General features: G+C 33.2%; 1 protein-coding gene across 2 annotated transcripts in view; it reads right to left on the bottom strand.

The window, feature by feature from the left end:
• LOC118205180 (uncharacterized) overlaps positions 1-20,173 on the bottom strand; it is a 59,142-nt gene extending 38,969 nt beyond the window's left edge. Inside the window, exons 1-2 of one of the 2 annotated variants that reach the window (XM_085810895.1) lie at positions 19,900-20,173; positions 13,387-13,491 (exon numbers count right to left, since the gene is read on the bottom strand). The gene's annotated coding sequence lies outside the window, so the exon portion shown is untranslated. The remainder of the gene's footprint in view (positions 1-13,386; positions 13,492-19,899) is intronic. The other variant, XM_085810893.1, reaches the window with a different exon arrangement.
• Positions 20,174-21,976: the final 1,803 nt, after the last annotated feature.

Here is a 21,976-nt window from a genome sequence, read left to right on the forward strand (position 1 = left end):
ACTTAGTCATTATGGATTTACATGGCCACTATTAAATTTTATTTTTTAATAATATTTGTTAAAAAAGCCCTATTAAAATCAAAATCTAATAAAATTTCACAGTTTAAAATGCATGCAATTTATGACTTTGATTCTTAAACAATATTAGGATAATTACACATTAAAAGCTCGTAGAGACTTAGGTATTTTTGAAAGCAGGGAAGATGAAAAATTAGCAGCGCCTTCGCCAGGAATTGAGCCGTGGACATCTCAATTACGTGCTGAACGTGCAGACCACTATACCACGAAGGCGGGAGAAATACCTTATATACTTCCTCTTTAAAGGGCAGCTGGGTTTTTTTTAGAGGACCCAATCGCCAAATCTTGGGTGAGGAGAATCATCATCCATCACCCTTTTAGTTTGGGTGCCATTGTAGAGACATTAAGTATTTTTGGAAGCAGGCAAGATGAAAAATCAGCAACGTTTTTCCAGGAATCTAACGGCTGACCTCTCAATTATGCGCTGAGCATGCAGACCACTACACCATGAAGGCTGACTAAGAAGGAGGGAGAAATAGCTTATAAGCTAAAAAACATTTATGTTTTGTTACGACGACACTCAACAAAATATTTATCCGTCATTTTAATTTGAAGACTTCCCAAACATTTTGGCTAGTTTATATCAATTTCCTTCTCTTTAAGCATATTTTCTAACAATTACAGATTTGTCTCAATATGAAAACCAGTGCTCTCGCTAGTTTCTTTGTGCTTTATCTCCTAACTTATCAACCTCTCCACAATGTACCTAAGAGGGTTTACTTGATCTGGTAAAAGTTAAATAGTCCAAAACCTCCCGACAGACGTGAAGCACATTATTGCTATGTCTGAAAGTGACTACAGTATCAGACAAAGGTTTAAATAAGCCTCTTATTTAAAAAGAACTTAAAATATAAAGGCATGTTCTGATGCTAACAAAATCAATTACAGTTCGTGGTGATATAATTAAACAAGAACAGTCAAATTCAAACTAAAAAAATGGACTAATGGTCAAAGATTATACAATTTAATTTTAATTTAATCTGGCTCAGTAACTCTATCATATGAAGAAATAGAAATGGAAAATTATAAGTAATAGCTGAAATCATGAGCAGTTGGGTAATTTACATAATAATTAACTGCACTATATCTTTGAAGAATACTTTTCTGTATGTATTCAGTTTCTTTCTTCAGCACGTTTCCTTGCATCAGGTGGGAAAATGCCTAGAGCCAGTTCTGTGCATGATGCATTAAAACATATTAAGCTTTCAATTTCTTTATTAAAAAAAAATCCCTTTCTATAATGCCTGCCCGTGTGATAAGATAAAAGATTATAGTATCAGAAGTAAAACATTCATATATTATGTTTTCAATCTTCTTCCAGAAGAATCTTCTTCAAAAAGAAAGAAATTCATTGCAAACTTTCTGTAAAATACATCTATTACATGTTGATACCATGGAGACATTTTCCATTTTATCATATATTTCTCGAATCTTCTAGAATCGTGTGTCTATAAATCTTGCCTTCAAATCCTTCTAAACTTTCCAAGCTGCAATGTCTAAAATCCTAAAGAAAATTATCCCTACCAACTCCGTAACAGCAAAAAGCCAGAAATATTTTGGAAAAAAAAAAAAAAAAAAAAAGGAGGGAAAAACTTTGTACTGTATTCATTTTGAAAATTTCTTCCATACTCTATCTTCAGATTCATTATATTTCAGATATTAATATACATATATATATGTAATAATAAATTCCATAGTCAAGAATACACTTTTAAAATTCTAGCTGTATGTTCTTTTCATTTTTAATGGCGACGTTCTCTTATTTGAAAATACGTGGAATTAAATCCACAGCCCCGTAGTCAAGTTGTTTTTTCCGCCTTTTCTACACGTACAGTTATAGAATGTTCTCGAGATATTTAAAGCGAACTGGATTGGCTGACGTCATTTCTTGGAAGCTCCGCCTTTCCAGAGGCTATAAAAAGACTCACAAAAGGAATATCAGGGTTTTTTCTTAAATGTCACAATGCAGTAAAATTCATACAAAATATTATTAGTAGTTCTTTTTTATTTACTCCGGAGATCAGATTTTTGTAATTGCTATTTTCTCCTGAAATATAATAAATGGATCCTGTTTTTTAAAACTATCATCTGATAATTTAAGCTACGACTACATTGATGATTCTTCAACAATCTATTTATTCCTGACAAAAGCTGGTACATCAGATATATATATACTATTATTACCTTAAGATAATTTTGTAAAAATGCAAACCTAAATTAAGAATATTTATATATGATTCGGGATACTTCTTTAACTCCATTCTTCATATTCTTTATATTATTTTAGACCATTTCCTCATAATTTAACCTAATTAAAAATTACCTTTCTTTATACTTTCCGACATCTTTTTCTCAATATGTTACATGCAGTTGTTTCAATGATATGAATAGACAGTCAACAACCTATTCTTCTGTAAAAGTAATTTAATTCTAGTACTGAGTTTACCTTCTTCACCTAAAGATGAAGTTTTTATCGGTTTTAATGAAAGTTCTCCGCTTCTGCAAATATTTTCTGCAAACAGTTCGTGCTGACATGTTTAATCATATTTTGACAAATGATTCTTGGCACTTCAAAGAAAGAGACTTTGTGAAATCTTTTGTGAAATTAAACACTCTTTTGTGAAATTTGTAAAAAAAAATTATTAAGTCCAAGGTGTCTGAAATAGAACTATCAAGCTACCAGATTAGTGCCAATATTTACTTCCAGTTCTGTTGAAAAAAGTCAGCTACAGAATGTCCCCAAATCATGTGTATAGCTTTAGGTGCTAATGTTGCATCATTTAACACTGTGAAGGTTTGATACTGAAAGTTCAAAAACAAGGACTATGGCATTCAAGAAGCAGAGCGCTCCGGCCGGCCTACTGATGTTGATGAGGCCCACCTGCGAGAAATTGTGGAAAAACCACTTGAGAACTAAGGAGTTAGTCGTTAGTGCCATGTCCATTAGTTGTATTATGCATCGCATAAACTTGACGTACAAGTTCAATTGCTGACTGCCACATGAACTTACTCAAGCAGATAAGATCAGAGGTTGTTGGGACCTGCACAAATCTGCTCGAATATCGATGCAAAGACAAAATTCTGGACCAGATCATCACTTGTGATGAAAAGTGGATTTACTTCAACCACACAGGCCGAAAAGGGAGTTGGTCTGTACCCAGTGATCGCGTCAACTCGTCACAAAGCACAACTTGACTAACAAAAAGATCAAGCCTTGTGTCTGGTGTGATTACCGTGGTATTATCTACAAAGAATATCTGGAAGGAGGTAAAACCCTCAACAGTAAGGTGTATAGCAAGAAAACATTGAACTGAGTTCCACCGCAAAACGGTAACGTTCAAGATAATGCAAGACAACATGTGTCTGCACTCACCAGCTGGGCTCTGTACGGACTCAAATAGGATCTTTTGCTGCACTCACCATATAGCCCCTACATCATGCCTTCAGATTTCTACATTTTTTCACACTTGCAGCTATATCTTGCTGTTGCTAGATTCCATTCTGCACAGGACACCTGAAATGAGGTTTATCTCTTTTAGGCCTCGTAGGCACCAAGCTTCTGGGCTGAAGGCTTTGAAAAACTACCAAAACATACTTAGTAAAAGCCAAGAAAACTTTCATGGTATCAGGTCACTCACCAGGATTTTAACTTATGTTGAATTATCAGTGCTTAGCAATTTTAGCGCTCGATCACTAGGAGAGGACCATCAGACGGATTTAAAATTTTGTTCCAAAATCTTCCAACTTGATTTAGTAAGTTATAGGTATTGTCGTATGAGGGTTAGGATTATCTGAATACAGCAAAGCACAGAAGGACTATCTGCCTATGGAGTGAGATGTCTTTGGGGAAGACCTTCTAAGGGAAAATGATCCGTATTCCTGTTTCCCATGAAGATCTCAAACCACACTATGCAGCCTGTACATTCATTCATCTGGGTTCGAATTTAAGTCAAACTACCAATATTCAGCAATCTTATTAGTCGCAGTATAAGAAGGGAAAATATATATTACTAGACTGTGAAATCTGAATTAATAAATTTAAAAAATTTACTTTATAAGTAAGCTTGAACCCAAAATAAGTTTCTTTTTTCTTTCCTGCTAAGGACTAATAAAATTATGAAACAATCTTAACACTTCATTTAATTTTCAGATTATTAAAACCAATTAATAAATGATTATTTAAACTTGCTTTAAGGAAAAAATACACCAAATTTTTCCTTTAAAATATCAGGAATTATTGAAAAAGACTTTTGTAATTTAAAAATGAGGAAACTGTATATTTAGCCACATTTCACATGCATGAAAAAAATAATTATGATCTTCTCTAGTGAAGATTTTTGTTTCAAAATCTTTGCTCAAATTTCTAGTTTCAAAATTAAGTAAGAAAACTAGTTGCTGAAGCCTAAGGACACTAGAAATTCCTGCAGGCTTCTATTTTCAGCAAAAGAATATATTAGCTGCATGGAATTTTTATCATTTTTCTCTTACACTAATTAAACGTGAGAAGGTTTTTCTTATGAAATTCGCAAGAAAGGGAATATCTCTATCTTAGCAGACAGATATCATCTGCTTTAGTAAAATTAATAAACCCAAGGCCGACTGTAATATGTTTCGGGCATTTCCCTTAGCAAAATCAAGACAGAACATTTCACAAAAGAAACTTTTTGGTGTTTTCAAACCACGTTGATTATTCGTATTGTTTTTATGATTTTTCACTTAAACTAATTAAATGCAAGCACGTTTTTCTTACAAAGTTCGCTAGAAGTGGAATATTTCTATAGCAGACAGATATTGTGCACTTTAGTAAAATTTATAAACACTGGGCTGACTGTTTGGGCTCTTCCCTAAAAATCAAAAGTAGCGAAATCAAGGCAGAACATTTTACAAAAGAAGCTTTTGGGTTTTATCAAAACATCTCGATTATTCGTGTTATGCATTTCTCCATTCAGCACCCTGGCCAGTTACCCTACATTGCTCCCTTTTATTTAATTTTATCTTAGAATTGTATACGACACACATAAAAATTTCTCTAAACTAATTCGCTAACTAGTGCAAACTTTTCATAATCGGAAAACATGCACAACCTCGAGCATTTAAAGGAGTTACAATTTTCCTCATTATATATCGCGCAATAAAAGAGCATGGATGATACAAGCATTAATGAAAGATTGGTTTGAAAATCATTTTATACCTGAAGCTCAGCAACATTTGAATTCGGTTGGTTTATCTAATAACTCAAAATAATTGTTGTCCTGATTGTAGACAACTGTTCGCCTCATATTTCACTTAAAGTTTTAGTGAAAGATAATGTAACCATATTATTCTTCCTTCCAAATTGTACATCTGTCATTCAGCCTAATCGGAATAGTGCGCACACTGAAATGCAAATATTCTAGTGAGTCTTCTAGTGAATATATTTTGGCAGAGCACTCAATACCTCTTTTATGGATTTTACAAAGTTTAATAATTCTCTGATAATATAATAAATAATAATAATCCATTTCACATTTAAACATTAACTGCATTGTCATCAGTTGCAATCTTGATTGCCTTACTCTGCATAATATTGCTTTATTCGTCCAATTCGCAAATGTATCTGTGTTCTGTTCCACACATTTGTGTAAAACTGTATATAATTTTACGCAAATGTGTGGTTACAAATCAAGGAAAAGTTAACTTATTAGCATATCTGTGTGTATATTTATTAATTTTCATGAGGTTAGGTTAGGTTATTTAATTACGGCAAAGCCTTGAGGGCTATCTGCCTAAAAAGAGGGAGGCCTTCATGGAGGACTTTCTAAGGGGAACTGGCTCGTATACACGTTACACATGGGGAAACCACGAAAACACCCATGCAGCCAGCCTGTTTGCTGAATTAATTTTGATGAGGATTACAGCATTTGGTGGTAATTTTATGTTTTAATTAACCCAAATAAATAAAACATGTATACCCAAAGTGATTATTTTTCAGTTATATACAAATAAAATGAGTTTAAAACAAGCAACTATAAAGCCTCTCCTCTAAAAATTTTTTAGAAGTATGTTACAATAATATATGGGTGACAAAAAATGTATTTTATTTAATATTTTGGTGTTTAGAACATAGAAAGAAGTGAATACTCTATCAAGAGTATCGAAAGACATATACAATTTTAAAGGTACCAGAAGGTATTTTTCATTCTTTAAGCATAACATTTTTGCTAAAATCTACATTTTTGTAGTTCAACAGCTTAGAATTTTACAAAACAAATTTATAATCAAAATCACTGTTGTTAGTTATCGAAAAATAACCAAGATGCGATTTTTGCATAATTGTCACTAAACTGTACAAGTTGCCATTATCCATCACACCATGAATGCTTCTTTTATGTGGAAGTGTCCCACCGTCGTGTGTCGAAATACTATCAGAACACTGTCAAGAGAGCTTTTGAATGTAAACAAAAAACACCCCATCTGGAGACCGAAGCCTCAGAGTAGTCCTTCACTCGTAGTGTGGGTTCGGCCCCTCCTCCCTTACTTAGCTCCATAGGATGTACCCACTTGATCCATTGCAGCAGCATTTTGGTATTTCTATATAGGTAATGCTTGCTTTTGGAGTCGTGCCTCAGGCACCAGGTCTCAACCCCAGTGATGATGGTTTTCAGAAAATTTGGATTTTGATCTGCTATACTGATGAAATCTTCACAGGCATCAAGCCAAAGTTGTATTTGTTCTGGCATCAAAGTGTGGAGCACAAGTCGGGAGCAAAGCTTGGGATTATCCAAACTGTGGGTCATTAAAAGGTAGGTTGTCTTGCAACCAATTCCCACTTTTTTAGCTATTACTCGCACTATCACACGACGATTCTGGGTCAAAAATTTATTCATCTTCTGCACAGTGTCTGGGGTACATGCAGTTATAGGCCGATCACTTTAGGTGTATTCTTCAATGGTGCCTTGCCCTTCTCAGAAGCAATTACACCACTCAAACACAAACTTCAATAGCACATAATTAATAAACAGTTATCACCGCTTCATGAGTCTCTTCCATTGATTGTCCAAGTTTCAAACAACAGCATATTCATTTGCCAAGCCATCTTGAGTTTCAACAGCACACATAATATCTTCATTCTACAATGAGTTGATTCCACATAATAAACACACTCACACCACCGCCACTCAGGGACTAGTTTCTTGACGTATCCACTGTGGAGATACGCCAGTTACACTCTCTTACAAATGTGAGCACTATGATGTCATTCACTGAACTTGCTGGACAGAAGTTGTACTTTTATATTTATGATACCAATTACATCACATTGAAGATTACTGAATATATAAACAAGTTATTTTACATCATTTTTAAAATGACTAAATTTACCAGTTATTATGGTCATATGTACACATACATATACACCGATATGTGTGTAATGAGAATCCAAGAATTCAATTTTAAGTCTAAAAAACCTGACACATTTTGAAATTTCTAATAGATCAAAATTACTGGAGTATTTACCTCAGAAATCAGTTTTTTAAATTTTGGCAAATTCCTTAACATACAGTATCCTGATCAACAAAAATGTAAAGCTCATGAGGCCCACCACAGCCTAAGTGATTAAGATCACTGAACCATGATAGTTTGACCTGGCTCTAATACTGATGAATAAGGGAACTCTATGAATATTTTCATGGTTTTTCCCCATGTAATTTAGGAACAAGGTAGTTTCATTTAAAATGTACTTCACAAAGGCATTCTTTTCCCTCAAATGCTTTGGATAAAGTAAAAGCAAAATAAATAAAATTTGTTTTAATAATCATAAAATCTAATATTGGAGAACAAGATATAATAAACACTTCTTACCCTATATGTGGGAAAAGGCTTTTTCTAAGAGTTATGCCAATCTCTTTCTTTTCATACGTATTCTGTCAAACATTGCAGAATTTGTTTTCCTCTTTGCAGAAAATGTACCTTGGCCAGTTGGTGTCGAAATAGATGGAATGCAACAAAATGTACAATACAATTCCGAGGGGGAAGTCAATTTATTTTACATTTTAAAGAGATTTTACTACATGGGGAACAATCCCTGTATGATTAAAAACACCTTAGGCACATAAAAAGCTGGAATATATTCTATATATAGATTGTTCACAATTTACTAGCTCTGAAATGTTCAAAGTTAATGTTTTATAAATACAATGGGAAGAACTTTTCAAGTTTGCACTTAGGATTAGAAAAACTTAAATATTTCCGTGACAAGTTTTTAAGTTCATTTTCAAATCTAAATATCATCTGCTATACAGACTGTAATCTTATACTAACTCAGCAGTAGCAGTATGGCAAGAAACAAGATTTTTGACAAAGCATTTTGTTTGTCAGCATATCATCGCACATATATTTAAGCATATATATTCATATACACATTTAAGAACAGAGAACAGTAGAACCCGGATACATGAAAACCATTTAGATTACTTCATTCAAATTTGCAATACTGAAATATTTATTAAGCATCATTAAATTGCTTGTTTAGTTAAGAATTGTTAATAATACATTTTATTCTGCAAACAAAACAAAACAAAAAAAAAAAAAAAAAAAAAAAAAAAAGACTGGTTTCAATTATATAATTAGAATTTTACAAAAAATATTAAATTCTTAATCATTAAAATTTTATGGATTAAAAATGACATAATTACCAAAATATTCATAAACAAATAAATCGGCAATTCTTTTGAAAGTTAAAATATCATGCTAATACAGAATTTAGAAATTGAGACTTGCATGACAATACGAGGGCTATCCAGAAAGTAGATTACGTTTTGGAATAAAAAAATAAACAAAGTATAGGAAACAAATTTTATTATATACAGATGAAAGCCACACTCAAATACTACTTTTCTACATAGTCACCATACAAATTAAGGCATTTATCGTAGCGATGTACGAGCTTGGAAATTCCTTCGTCGAAAAATTCGGCCGCCTGCGCCTTCAACCACTTCGTTACCTCTTCTTGCCTTCCATCTTGCACAAAACTTGTGGTAACCAAGCTTTTCGCTGATGATTTCGTGCAACAAACTTCGCGAAATTTGTGGAAAACTCAAAGAAAGTTCCGTTATTGTGAAATTTCGATTTTCACGGACTTTAGCATCGACGTTTTCGAGAAGTTCGGCGGTCACTATGCTGGGTCTCCCACTTCGATCTTCGTCGTGAACATTGGTTCGGCCATTTTGAAATCTTATGATCCACTGACGCACTCCACCTTCAGTGATAATGTTGTCCCCATACACTTCACGAAGCTGCCGATAGATTTCTATCGGTTTACAGTTTTTTGCAGTCAGAAACCTTATTACTGAGCGCACCTCGCGGGATTTTCAATTAACGCAGACATTTCAAACCGTCACAGTATCTGAACGGAGCACAGCACGAACCTCTCACTAGCACGGCTAGATGCAGACTGAGCTGCGCAACGCTCTGACCCCAAGATGGCCGCGCTAGCCCCGCCCCTAGCGGACACAGACGGAAACGTAATCTACTTCCTGGATGGCCCTCGTATTATGCATTTCTTTTGAAGCAATTAGACATGAATCAATGATCCAACAATTTTAAGATGGATGAAACATTGTTATACATAACCATTTAACAGAACAAAAAAAAATGTTCATAATTAGACACAACTGATTTCAGACATCACTGTTAACATTTTATTTGTCTACTGAGGATGTATGTCTACAATATTACTATTAGACGCTATTGATCTTTTGAGATATGAAGTATTTTCTTATGACTTGATAAATTAAGCAGATAGTGACAATTAAAAAATAGTAATTGATAAATTAAACAATAGTGAGTTTAATAAAATTTACCTATTCAGTTTAGAGCTGTGATCTGCAAATCGTCAATCGCAAGCTACTAGTAGCTCACGGAGCCATTTTTAGTAGATTGTGTTAAAGCTTCAGTATGCTAACCTTGATTTCTCTACTGAGCTGATGCTGATGACAATTGTCAGCCTCATCTCATAGTTGACTGTATACAAATGAGGTTGTGCACGTTATGTTTCTCATGTACACTGCTCAAAAAAAAAAAAAAAAATGGGACAGTCCTATATCTCCCGATCTACTGGGCCGATTGACAAAATTCAAATTGCGTTCTTCATGTCTCAAAAGCGCGACTTAGGATATATATTAGATTTATATATAGCACTATTCTAACATAGGTATTTTCACACAAAATCAGACTTTTTCTGAAATAACATACCAATGTTTTTACATATTTCGATTCTACGACTCAAATTACGCCTAAATATGAAATTTTGTAAAATTTGGAGCGAAATTTACGGAGAAATTTACAAATTTATGTTGGCACTTTTTTTTCAGTTTGCGCCAAGAGTACTTCACTTGGCGAACTTCTTAATATATGGAAACCTAGTTTCCTTTCCCGTGAAAGGAAAAAAAGTCACCATCGTTCCTTTTTTCCAAATAATATTCTTTATATTATATTTTTAATTATAACTTATAATTTTAAGGAATTTTTTCTTTTTCGAATTTCATTTTAATTGTTTAAGTTGCACGTTTTTTTTTTTTTTTTTTTTTTTTTTTTTTTTTTTTTTTTTCTTCCCGAATAACTGTTTTAAAAATTTCTATTTACCTATTCGAACTGCGTAAATAAAGGTGCAGCGTTTATTTTTTTTTCAAATAGTTTTCTTTATATATATTTTTCGTCATAGTTATTATTTTAGGTAATTTTTAAATTTTTATACTTTTATTTTAATTGTTTGTGTTGCATTGTCTCTTCAGATAATTGTTTTAAAATTTTCTATTTATTCCTTCGAACTGAGCATTTTAAATATATTTATTAATATCAATTTTCCAGAATTTGATTTTATTTATTTGAACTGCATTTCTTTCGGAAGAATACTTTGTAACCCAGACTACGATGAGTTTGAAAACTGCATACTATATTAAAAGAGAAAATGCAGTAAAGCACAGTTTTACACGCCTTTCAATGTTCCGTTCAGAAAAGATATATATAAATAAGAGAGATGTATAACCGACATTTTAACTTAGGATGACTTGCATACACTGCTTTAAACAGTTTTATCCTACATTTGGTTTCTTAAAATGTTATTCATATTTTAGTCAAATATTTTATTTTTGAAATCGCAAGAATCAAATATCATAACATTGAAAAGTTTTAAATTAAAAAAAATACAAATGCTAAATTTTACGAAAAAATTTATTTTTCTTCTCTTTTTCTTTAAGCATTCTGAAAGTATATTAAAAAGTATCCAACTTTTCGAAACATTTTGGTATTTCTGACAATCATTTTAAATAAAGTTATCGCCTTCCATTTCATAAAGGCCCACAAACGGCCGAGCGGAAAAGACGCTGATCACTGGTAGTTCGGTCCGAGGTTCGAATCCCGCGAACGGGCTGGTTGCATGGGTGTTTTCGTGGTTTTCCCGATGTGTAACGTGTATATGAGCCAGTTTCCCTTAGAAAGTCCTCCACGAAGGCATCCCTCCCTTTAGGCAGATAGCCCTCGTGTGCTTTGCCATAATTAAATAATCCAATCCTTAATTAAATATAATTGATTTGTAACTTCTACTAGAACTGACGTTAAGAATTGAAGTGCAAATAAATAATATCGTGTGCAATCTTGATTAATATAAAATTAAAAATATTTGCATTCAGACAGAAAGCTTTTTGAAATATTTGCAATTACTTTATAAGAAGGATTTATTAATAACTGTAATAATTACTTATTATATTACTGACGATTAGGAATCAGTTCTTGACAATTACATTCTAAATTAGAATTTTAAGAATTATTAGAATTTTAAATTAGAATAATGAAAATACGCTACACACAAAATTACATTTTAGGATAAAAAATGAGTTGATTTTTTATGTTTTAAAACTTCTTGAATTCATTTAATAAACATCGTATCCTCGTTGTTAATTGAATTCATAATGTTGGGTGTCGTTTATATAATTATTCTTACTTGTCCACGGAATCTGCTGACTTATCCAGCGATTAAGTAGCTTCAAATCATTTCTACATAACCATTGAACTTCCATTAATTCAGTCTCTAGAGGGTTGTATATATATATCATAATTTGACTTTTATAAAAATGATTATTCTAAATCTTATGTTTCTATAAAAATATACTGTGATTTAAAAATATGGATGATAGTACCAGCCACTTCAAAAGCATCAGTTTGTTAAGAAATAAATTGTGCAGTTAATGTCATAAAATTCAAATAAACATCAAACGAAAATTCTCAGTTTTAGACAATTCGATTTAAACGAAGTAAAGTAGCAGACGATAAAGCGCCGAAGGTAAAAATTTACTCTTACAAAAATTTACTCTTATTTAAAAAAAAAAAAAAAAAAAAAAAAAAAAAAAAGATAGAGAGAAATTAAAAAAATATTAAAAAATTTATTTAAAAAAATAGCTTTTCATATAGTATTAATAAATATTTATTACGCATCATTGAAGGAAAAAATGTCATATAATTAATTCTCCGTAAAATTTTACTTGAAATTTAAGGTCAAAAATAGCTGTGGCAATACAGTGTAACAAAAATCCATAGACCACATTTGGCGTTATTATCGCTCAAAAAAAAAAGATGCCAAATTTCAAAACGCGAAAATATGTAAATTTGTGTATATCTTAGAAAATTTTGAATAAAAAAGTCTAATTTTTTGCAGATATGCTTAAAAATATACCTACTTTAAGATGATGGTAAAAATTTTATAGGTTATAATTCAAAATTTTTTTCGAAAAATTTATAAAAATTATTTAAAAATAGAAATTTAAAAAATAAAACACAAAAAATGGGTAAATTTTGTTTGGAATGAACCTAAATTTCGAAATGTGAGAGAAAAAATCAAAAAAGTTTAATAAAAAAAGAGATATAAATAAATATTTGCCAAATTCAATTAACATTGAGGAGCTAAAATTTTGAGAGCTAATATTTCAAAAACTACTCATACGATTTTTACAAAACTTGGTATTCTGGCATAATTTGAGTCGTAGAATCGAAATATGTAAAAAAATTGGTATGTTATTTCAGAAAAAGTCCGATTTTGTGTCAAAATACCTATGTTGGAATAGTGCTATATATAAATCTAATATATATCCTAAGTCGCGCTTTCGAGACATGAAGAACGCAATTTGAATTTCGTGAATCGCCCCAGTAGAACGGGAGATATAGCACTGTCCCTTTTTTTTCTTTTTTTTTGAGCAGTGTACATATGGATAGTTTGGTTTACACATTAGTATTAAGCTTGGTCTGTTATAATGATAACGTATTGAAGCAAAAACTTACCACTTTCATTCAGAATGGAGAACGATCACTTTTTCACCCAGGTAAAGGTTACGATTACATTTTCACCAGGTATGTGTGTATTTTCTATGCTACATGCAAGCATATCTGTTGGGAAGAAAGGGAACTTCAAACATCACTTCGAAACCGTTCACGCAGGGACTGAAAAACATTTCCCACTGAATTTTGCTCTAAGAAAAGTTAAGATAGCTAAAATCTAAACTTAATGCTCAACAATCAACTTTTTAAAAACCATTAAACAAGAATACAGCATCAACTGAGGCATCATTCCGAGTTTCAAATATCAATGCAGAGAATAAAAAAACCCTTTGAACACGGTGAAATAATCAAAACTGCATTTTAGAAGCTGCAGATGCATTATTCGATAATTCAAAAATAAAGCTGCGATAATGTCTGCTATTAAATCTATACAGCTTTCTGCAAATACAGTAATGAGGTTGCGAGTTCTGATGTTCCCTCACAACTTAAAACTGACTTATAAAAAGCAAGCAAAATTTCTCTCTGCAATTTGATTTATCGACTGATATTTGATACAATTCAGTTAAGCCATTTTTGAAAAAATGGTTTTTGATAATTTCGAAATAAAAAAGGCGCAGATAAAGATTATATCATTAACAGGAAGCACTAGAGGGCAGGACCTATTTTTAGCAGTTAAAGTTATTATAAACTTTAAAGATATTCTTTTAAATGTTGGTGGGCTTAACAATTGATGGAGCTCCTGTGAGAGAGAGATTCATAACCTTGTGTCATAAATACGACAGCTTTCCGAAATTCCAGTCTTACCCTTGTGTAATACACCAGAAGTCACTGTGTGGGAAGTTTTTAAGTATGAACAATGTGAAGACAACAGTCATAGAAATAGTGAACAAAGTAAAAGCACATGCAATTCAGAGATGCTTGTTCAGAGCACTGACTGATGAGTTAGATTGCCAGTATGGTGATCTAGTGCTTCATATGGAAGTTTGCTGTTTGAGTAAAGGCAGAGTTTAAACGTTTTCAAGAGTTGCTTCCTGCTTCAGTAGAATTTTTAAAAGAACGAGGCCAATCCTTCCCTGAACTAGGAGATCCAGTTTGGCTGTAGGAGTTTTCTTTTCTCACAGACATCACCAATAAGTTAAATACTCTTAACATGCAGCTTCAAGGTAAGGACAAAGATATTGGATGAATAGTTTCACATGTTGCTTCATTCTTAAAAAAGCTCAAACCGTGCGAAGGAAATATCATCCACAGTGAATACAAAGACTTTGCCTGTTTGAAACAATCATTGACAAGCAAGAATCTTCAATATCTCCTTACAGCAGTATACAACAGGTTGAATTTTTTTCAGATTTGGGGAGTGAATTCAACAGACACTTCCAAGATTTCAATTGTGGCAGACTTTAGTTCTCTACTTGTGTCACGGAGCATTTTGATTTTCAAGAAGACAATTCTGCAGTGGAGTTGGAACTCATTGATTTTCAAAATATTTGTAAAACCATTTTCTTTAACTGGTTATATGAAACTGAACTACTGAAATATATGAAAAATACCTAATTTTGGTCCAGGTTTAAAGTGAAGGCAATGTTGAGCTCTACGTATCTGTGTAACATTTCTCTTTCCAGTATGAAATTTATTACAAGTAATTACAGAAACAGACTCACTGATAGAAACTTGGACAACTGTATTTGAATGGCAGCCACTACCTACTCTCCCAACAATAAAAACTTGTTGATCACAAAAAGGAGTTCCATCCTTCTCATTAAAGTTAATAAGTCTGATGAAAAAAAAAAAAAAAAATCTGCTATTATGTTTGTTATTTATTACTAATTACACTTCAGTTTCTTAGTGAAGTACAACTCAATTTCAGTTTCCTTCTGTTATATACAGTTTAACTGAAATTGATTTCACATTTACTAGAAATGTAAGTTTATAGGCAATGCGATATATATATATATATATATATTTAAGTTGGTAGTCTTTTATCTCACAGTAAGATTTACAAATGGTACGACAGCTCAGAAATTTCGTAAGTTTGGCGATCACTGGTTTAGAGGAAACATACTATTACTGCACAAAACAGTGTTCTGTATTCATAAATGTGACCATAAAAAGCATAAAATAAAAATGAAAAAATTAATATAGGAATGAATGAAATATAAATATGAGAATTTGTAGAAAATGCCATCTATATTATAACAGATGAGAAGGAAACGGTATGTTCGCAGGCATGGGCACTGTGATGAGCAATTTCAGTTTTTTAGAATGCATCAATTATTCAGCTGAAGAAGAAAACTCAGTCACGAGAAAGGTTTCTACATAAATGAAGGCTTTTCTGTTCAAACTCTGCCGTAAATGAAAGGGGGGAACGAGGCTCAGCTTTTTAGATGTTTGGCGTAAAGCAATTCATCAATGAAGAAATGGAAAATGACAGGGGGGAGTAGGAAATTATTTCTGCTGCACTCAAAACCATCTTGAGACACACTCAGAGGGGAGAAAGTGTAGAATCACCCACTGCTTGGTGCGTTTTTAAGAATTGCACATACTTGGTGTCCACGTACACATCAACCTATTTTCACTTAAAAAAACATCCCAGAATTGCATGCTCCCTTGACTTTATTCACATACACACCGACCTATTTTTACTTAAAATGACAAAGAAAATTGGCAAAAATCCAATTCTTCTTACTCTTGTAAAAACCGCCAAACAAATAAGTGGGCGATTGTGCGCTTTACACACTTAGAGTTGGAAACAAGGCATTCTAACAAGAAAAGGTTAGAAATTTACATCAACGTTTGGTCCATTTTCTAAAAAGGGGTAAAAAACCGGCAATGGTTTAACAATGTTTTAATTATTTGTTAAGTATTTCATCCGATTTCTTACTTTACCCAAATGCTTTGCTAAAATTAGAAATGTATTAAGTGTTTCTACAAGATCACAGATACAGTCAAAAGTCTTTAATCCGGACGTTCATAATCCAGAATGATCTATAATCCCAACCTCAAAGCTACAAACTCTCTGCGCATGTGCAAACGCATAATGCATGGAAGTTGATCTGTCAGCACTATCCTTATCTTCAAAGCAGATGTTTTTATTTTATTCGGCTTATAATTCCTTACTAAATGTAGTATTTCATCTTGATGTACTCTGATATGATTTAAATCAAATTCCTCGTCATTATAAATATCACGAATACACATCAAATAGTTTTCTGGTTGCATTTTTGACTATGCGTAATGTATGCTTTACGCACGCGTGCGCATAGAAAGAAATGTTTAATAAAGTAAACAAATAAATATTAAGCTTTTCTTTCGTAAATTTTGATACCCTTTAGATGATAATTGCTCTTTGGTTCATAAATTAAGGTTTCATATTTTTAATTTTATAATTTCTGCATGCCATCTTACCAGATTTAAACTGATGATCTACACTCAAGAGCCAAAACATTATGACCACCTGTGAATAACGAGTTGGGCCACCTTTGGCACGCAACACAGCTTCAACCCGCCTTGGCATGGATGCCAGAAGTCCTTGATAGATGGCCGGAGACAGATTGTACCAGATGTTGTAGCAATGGTCACGCAAATCCAAGATATTGCGAACTGGTAGTCTTTGACCTCTGAGCTGCCGTCCCATGAAATCCCGAATGTGTTCTATCGGATTGAGATCCGGTGAGTTAGGCGGCCAGGACATTAACTGGAAAATGAGCATCATGTTCCTGGAACCACTCCAACACAATTGTAGCCTTGTGACACGGGGCGTTGTCCTGTTGGAATATTCCATTTCCAGCTGGAAAAACAGAGGTCATGTAAGGATGCAACTGGTCCACAATGATGTTCAGATACCCTGTAGCATTCATGGTCTGCTCTACCACAACCACAGGTTCCAGAGACGCCCAAAAGAACATCCCTCACAGCATAATACCACCACCACCGGCTTGTGTATGACCTACTGTGCATTGAGGGAGCAATTGTTCGCCTGGAAGACGGCGTATCCTGCAGGCCATCGGAGTGATGAATGATAAACTGTGATTCATCTGACCAGGCAACTTTCTCCCACTGATCCATGGACCAGTCGCGATGTTCCTTGGCCCAGCGCACGCGCAGTTGGCGATGACGCTTGGTCAGCAAAGGCACACGAGTGAGACGTTTGCTGCGTAGCCCCATACCCAACAGTGTCCGCCGATACTTTTCTAATTGGCCCTACACTGTATTCGGCTGTCAGTTGAGCCACTGTCTGCCTCCGGTTTTGCTTCACCATGCCAGACAGTCTCCGATGATCTTTTTCTTTGATAGCGTGTGGATGTCCAACAACATGTCGTCTACTGCTGGTTTCACCGTCATTCATACACTTTTCATACGTACTAACAACTGTAGATCGCGAGAAACCCACGAGTCGTGCAGTTTCGGAAATACTTGTTCCAAGCCTTCGAGCCATTACTATCTGCCCTTTATCAAAGTCCCTTAGATCCGCAGCCTTTCCCATCACACACAGAGGTAAGCGAAAGAATGATTCTTCAGACTCTCCAGCAGCAGTTAAATACCACTTCCACCCGATCACGTGCCTTCCATGTCATCCAGGTGCGTTCATCGCAAAATGTACGGCTGGTCATAATGTTTTGGCTCTTGAGTGTATAATCCGGAAAAACCGATAATCCGGAATCGCCGAGTCCGGATTAAAGACTTTTGACTGTATGTGCAAGTTGCTTTAACAGTTTCATTTTTTAGCATTTTAAAAATTTAAGAAGGTACATAGTTACAATCTTAAAATTTATCTACACCACCTTAAATAATATCATAACGAGTCAAAATGAAACGGAAATGCACCTATGCCAGATTATGCCCTCCCCCTACGAAATCAAAGTGACTGCTGCAGAAATGAATCATCTGTGAAGCCTATAAACAAGAGTCTTACACCATAATGCTTCTAATACAGGTACATGCCTATCTGAGCTCATCACTATTTTATAAACATACAACATGCAAAACTTTTGAGTACCTTATAAAATAAATAAATATACTAAAATAATTACATTATACAAAAAAAAAGTTTATGATCAACATGAAATTCAAAAGCATAAAGCAGACATCTAGAAATGAAATATGATAAATTTACAGTTTCTTTAAGAATTGGGTGCCCCTTTGATTAACGACAGTTTTTTTTTTTTTTTTTTTTTAATTTTGGTGATGAAACCTCCTTTCTGGTTACCATGATAGTTTTAACTTTGTTTTAGCTTCCTGATTTTATTTAAATGAAAATAGATTGATGTGTATATGGACAAATTTAAGGCAGTGCGTGCAATGCCTAGTTTGCGTAATTCTAGGATGCTTTTTTTAAGTGAAAACAGATCGATGTGTACATGGATACACAGTTTGTGCAATTCTTTGACTTATTTTGGTTTTATGTAGCGGCCATATCGAAATGGTGCCTTTCTGGAGTCAAAAAAGAATCGCCAAAAAAACAAAGAGCACCCACTTGTAAACTTTTACCTTTCTTTATTTTAAATTTTAAGTCAGTTTAAAAGACTTCTGGAAATTAACTTGACAGGTAAAAAATTTTCACCATTTCCATACACAAAAGTTTTAATAACACAAACATAAAAAAATTATATGGATAAAGTTTTGAAAAAATCTCAGCAATTACGTATTTGATTATCAAAGTTATCACTGTATTAATTGTAAAAATCATTAAATTTCTGCCAAATTTGTAGCATGCACATATTAAATACCACCAAACAGATATACAATGGCCGCTTCAATACATACACAATTACTTAAATAGCTACATCTTATCATTACTGTAAAATGCTATTATAGTTCATATTAAAAAACTTATTAAGGGTTTTCTTTTGCAAAGAACCTTCCCTTATTAATTTAAGACAATACAAACAATTTATACTTCAAGCATCATTATATACAAACAAGGACATTCTTCTTTTAAGTAAGTGCTTGGTCGGTATGGTATGACATTTAATACGCGAAAAATAAAATTTTTCAGATATGAAACATATTGTTGTTTCTTATGGCTTTATCCGGAAATCAATACATTTACATCAGGCCACTCACCAAAAACAAAACAGTAAATTCAAAATTACATAAAAAAATATTAAAAATTACAGCAATAAAATTCGAGTGTTTAAAATAACAAAAAATTAAGACTTAAAAATTTTACAATTCAAATCTTAAAAACCTTCAGTGATTAGAAGCAAAACAACCGTGTGCTCAGGACATACGATCGCTGTCCATCCAATCTAGCCGAACATCACCACTATGATGTAACTTGAGATTTAAGGTCCGAATCGACGAGCAAATGCTGCTTATTCATAGTATCTATTTTACAAATAGGGCATCGGATATTAGTCAATATGCCTATTCTGCTGAGATGTTGGGTTAAGCAGCTGTGCAGGTATGAAAAATAAACATAATATCATAATGTAACAGTCAACTTATATTAACCAATAAACATATTCAAATAAAACAAAATTATAAAAAACAATTACTATAAAAAACATATACTACCGTCGCCCATAAAAAGATCATAATTGTTGCGGTTGCATACGATTACTTTCATACCGTATTGATACATGTATGCACTGTGGAGATGTTCGTTTACACATACTACAAAATAATTCAAAATGAGATGAGTGATTTAACAGTTACATTACTAAAATTTGATACGAAAACAAATATATACGACAATATTCGAAGTTTGGCGCGACCGATGTTGCCACTTGTGATGCCTTAATGTTTAGACTAGCCATATCCCAAGGAGGTTACAACACATGGAGATGCCCTGCCCGCAGTCCAAGTGAAGCCAAAAAGTGGGGGAAAGCATGCCCTTAGTAGTCGTGGCTTTAGTCGTGGCTTTAGAAAGATTGACGAGCTCTTCAGCCAATGAGGCAGAACCTAGCCACACCCAGTTTCGTAAATTAAAGACCGTGAATTCTTCGCGCGCTTTTTCCTTCACTTTTTCCCGCCATTTCATTTTATTTCTACATTTTCTATCATCTTGTAGACGGCTGCAATATTGTTCCGAGAAGCAATTTTTATTCCTGCGTCGCTTTCGGCTGTACAAATAGAAGAATAGCAGGATCCGGTATTACATTTCACAGGTAAATATTCTTTTAACATATATACTATCATTTATTTAATTATACTCAAAGTTAGATAAAAATTTGCTGTGCATGTTTAAAACATATCCAAGGAAACGGCTGCAAGTGCTGATAATTGTATCAATTCTAATGATTATCAGGATGTGCAGAGGGAAAATATATGTACAAAGGGACTGATTCCATTAAAATGAGTTAAATGAAAAATGCATTATGTAATTACATGCTGTCATTAATGAATGCTAGCAATAAAGGTATTGTGAAAATAAATAAATAAATACTCAAACCATTAATTGATTATATTTTAGTTATTCTAAATATATACAGGTATAATTCTCAATTTTCCATGTTAGAAATACTACTTACGTTTTGAAAAATATTAAATTGCATGAACAATGATAAAAAATAATATTTAAATTCTGCATTGTTATTTTTAAAACTCCCACAAATTTCACCCCAAATTAAATCCTGTTATTAAATATTTACTTGAACAGAAAATAAAATTAAATACATAAAATATGACTTGTAATATAATATGATCACACCTTTAAAATAACGCGTTTTCTTTTCCACTATGAGCTGACCACTCCCCCTTCCCTTGTTTACTTACCGTTCTGCTTTTACAACTCAGTTAATTACGAGTATAATACTCAAACCATTAATTGAAGAAAAATCTGAGAATTATAGATGTTTCTTCGCGCACGTCACACCGAGAAAATACTCAAACTCTTTTCTGACGGCTTTTCAAACGCACATTTCAATTATTCTACTTATTTATGCATGTTAAAAAAACATTCTTTTATATGGAAATGAAATCCGAAATGTAGACATTATTTCAATGTAACCATTCAGTACCTTATAACCCTCTCACGTCTTCACATAAGAAATCAGAAAACACACTCAAAACTTCAAACAAGCTGACGTTTAACCTCACTTGACATAGTAAGGGAAGCGTTTTCTTGCCCTCACGAGGCGTGGCTTATTTGCCTTCCCCGGCTTCACGCTCCTCGTATTGCGACAGCAGAGACGCCATCTCCATGTATTCTAACCTCCTTGCCATATCCGCATCAAACAAGGAACCTGATCAAACCTTTTGCTACATGTACTCACTCAAGGAGGTTAAATTAGAATATTCTAACCTTGAACACAGTGAACTTAAGGCGGTTTGTTGATAAATATTTGCCTATTCTTTCAACACACGGAGTATAAAGGTCTGTATTTATACTCTGGAGTAGTTATAGTTCGTGACCACGGAGTATAGTAGCGCGGAATTGCATTGAAAACCTGAGCGAAAATAAATATTTGATTTTTGTGTCTTACTATACAGTAAAAAATTATAATTTGATAAATTTTTAGAATAAACGAATGAAAAAGTTTAGGGAAATCACTTTTAAATTAAAAAATATTCATTTTTGAATTTTCGTTGATTATTATTTTTTTATTTTTGTTGTAGTTATTTTGTAACTCTTAAAAGTCTGTCTTTTCCA

This window comes from Stegodyphus dumicola, chromosome 2, assembly GCF_044657685.1.
Source record: "Stegodyphus dumicola isolate Sdum_Otavi_A_Nest chromosome 2, ASM4465768v1".
In the NCBI taxonomy this organism is placed as follows: Eukaryota; Metazoa; Arthropoda; class Arachnida; order Araneae; family Eresidae; genus Stegodyphus; species Stegodyphus dumicola.